Source organism: Engystomops pustulosus, chromosome 6 (genome assembly GCF_040894005.1).
Source record: "Engystomops pustulosus chromosome 6, aEngPut4.maternal, whole genome shotgun sequence".
NCBI classification, from domain to species: Eukaryota; Metazoa; Chordata; class Amphibia; order Anura; family Leptodactylidae; genus Engystomops; species Engystomops pustulosus.
In genome coordinates, this window is record NC_092416.1 from 116,921,310 (window position 1) to 116,924,222 (window position 2,913).

Below are 2,913 nucleotides of genomic sequence, written 5' to 3' on the forward strand. Positions count from 1 at the left end.
GCTTTGTGCAATGGCCCATGAAAATGAATTTGTCATTTGAATTTACAGATAGCACAAGGACAAAAACAATGGGGCAGATTTACTTACCCGGTCCTGTCGCAATCCAGCAGCGCGTTCTCTGTGGAGGATTCGGGTCTTCTGGCGATTCACTAAGGTAGTGCGCCCGATGTCCACCAGGTGTCACTGCTGCGCAGAAGTCCGTCGGAGTTCACTGAAGTTCACCATCCTACCCTGGGTTTTCCAAATCCGTCGGGTTTTCTTGTGGCCATCGTGTGCATGCCGGCGCCAATGCGCCACAATCCGATCACGTGCACCAAAATCCCTGGGGTCATTCAGGGAAAAACAGCGCAAAACGGTAATATTCGGGTAACCCAACGGAAAAAAAACGTGATTCGGGCCCTTAGTAAATGACCCCCAATGTTTGTGGGCAGGGGGGGAATTTATCATATGCCATATGATGAAAGACACACGGACCTACAGTGAAGGAAATAATTATTTGATCCCTGGCTGATTTTGTATAAAATTCAGAAAATCACATGGTATAAATGTAAAGAGCTTTCTAAAAATGTCATGGACCAATGTCATAGACCTGCACAAGGCTGGAATGGGCTACAAAACTATAAGCAAGATGCTGGGTGAAAAGGAGACAGCTGTCTCCATGAAAACACATGCGTTTTAGTCACGAGTCAGAACGCTTGCGTTTTCATGTTACTATCCGTTGAGCTGCAGCAGCCAAATGCATAGAAACATGATAGCACATGCGTTTTAGACACATGCTTCTAAAACACATGCGGCAGAACGCCATGTGTGAACGCACCCTCAGGGAGTACACTTTGTCGGACTGGCCCACCAGAGTACCAGAGGATCCTCCTGTGGGCCCTGGCTCAACCCAATACAGAACCCCAGAGGTCCATCAGAAAACACCACAATTTGGAGCCTGCTAGAGTATATTTCCTGGGCGATAATGAAGAGTGGGCCCCCAAATAGATTTTCTCTGGTGGGCCTAAGGAAAACCAGTCCGACACTGGGTGTACATATTAAAATTCAGTTTTTTCATCTTAAGTAGTGTTAGTGTCACAGTGAAAAATATTTAGCACCTATAAAATGTTATGCATGTTGTGAAAATCAAATGCCTGACAACCCCCAATGATACAACCTGGAATTAAAAAAAGTGTGTGTGTAACAACAAAACAGGAAAACAATCATGGGAATCTAGAGCCCATGAATAACCATAGTTTCAAATTTCTAAAGCAGATAATGTTGTGGAGTTAAAACATCCTTGCACTTTGTACCCATTGCATTACTACTTCTGCTTGTATAATGCAGTTTACACACCATCTTGGGTAGGTTACTGTGACAAAGATCTGCCTCACAATTATCACTAGAAGAATAATCCTCACATCGTGTTACATCAACACACAGGATTTGTTCTTAAAATTAAAAATATCCCCATTTCTGTACGTCCTTGAGTTGTCCTGCATGTTGTGTTTTATCTGATTACAGAAGACCTAGTGTACAACAGCATTACATTTGGGTGTTACAAACTTACTCCTGAATGGCCTACATTTTATATCGTACAGCTTACTTTGGTCTAGAAAAAAACGGAGCTCATTAAAATGGCAGTTGTGCCATTTTTCTTACGGGCTTTGTTTTGTTCAGCTTTCCCAGTCAGGTCCAAATGACAGATCCTCTTTGGGTCAGTACAATCAAGGAAATACATATTTTTGTTATATACTAGTAAAAAAACCAACAAAATTGTCTTTGCATCACCAAAATCTGACAATTTTTCATATTTTGGCATACCCTGTGTATAGCCTCATGTTTTTCCAAAATGAGCTGACATTTTCAATTATAGTCCGTCCCCGGGTTACAGGTTTGTTCTTTTCTTGGACTATTTCTGTCCAAGTAAGAACTGTGTATATATTTTAGATGTGTAACTTTAGACAAAGTATTTTTTATCACTTTGATAATAAGATTTTCATAGTTTTAGGATGTCATGGGAACAAGGATTAACAGTAAAGCTTCATTGCAGACACCTTACATAACTCTTATGTGGACCATTGCAGCCTGGGGCCACAGTTCAGTAAATTACCAATATCCAGAGACCATCACCAGAAATCAGAGGTGGCAGAGAGGTTTGTTTGTAACCAGGAGTCAAATGTTCTTAATTCAGGGACTGCCTCTCTATCATTTTGAAAACTGTACAACCTTTTGATAAGTTTAATTCACTTATTTATGGGTGGCAAAATGGCAAAAAGTAACAATTTGAATGTTTTTTCCTTTTACTTTGTTCATGCGTATGAGGTAAATATTTTTGTATTTTGAAATATCGTTGTTTTGCGTCTCAGGGATATCTAGCATGTACATGATTTTATTTGTTTATATATGCCTTCCACAGAAAAGTGGTTCATTTAAATGTTTCCTTTTTTTTCTTTTATTTACTAATATTTCATGCACCCAATGTTAGAACCATAGGCGGGGTCTGAACACTCATACAATATACTACACCACAACTGTATTTTGTGTCCTCTTCATATACCCTTTACAGCATACTGAGGTTAATTTACATCACTTTGTGTGTTGACGTTAATCTCCTGAGGAGAAAGTCCCTTTTTAACATCAGAACTGTGAATCTGTGGAATAGCCTACTGCAGGAGTTGGCTACTGCAAGAACTTCAGGGAGCTTCAAAAGAGCCTAGATGCCTTGTTATAGCAAAATAACATTGATGGTTGTGTTATAATTTACAATTGTGTTCCTTTACATCTCTTCCCCTAAGCCCTGTCCCTTACCTTCCTTAGATGAACTAGTTGGACCAATGCCATTTTTCATCTGTACTATGTAACTGTGATATGGTTGGAAAAAGACACATACAAATTAGTGGCAATTTTATTTTGTGATAAAAAAAGCACAGT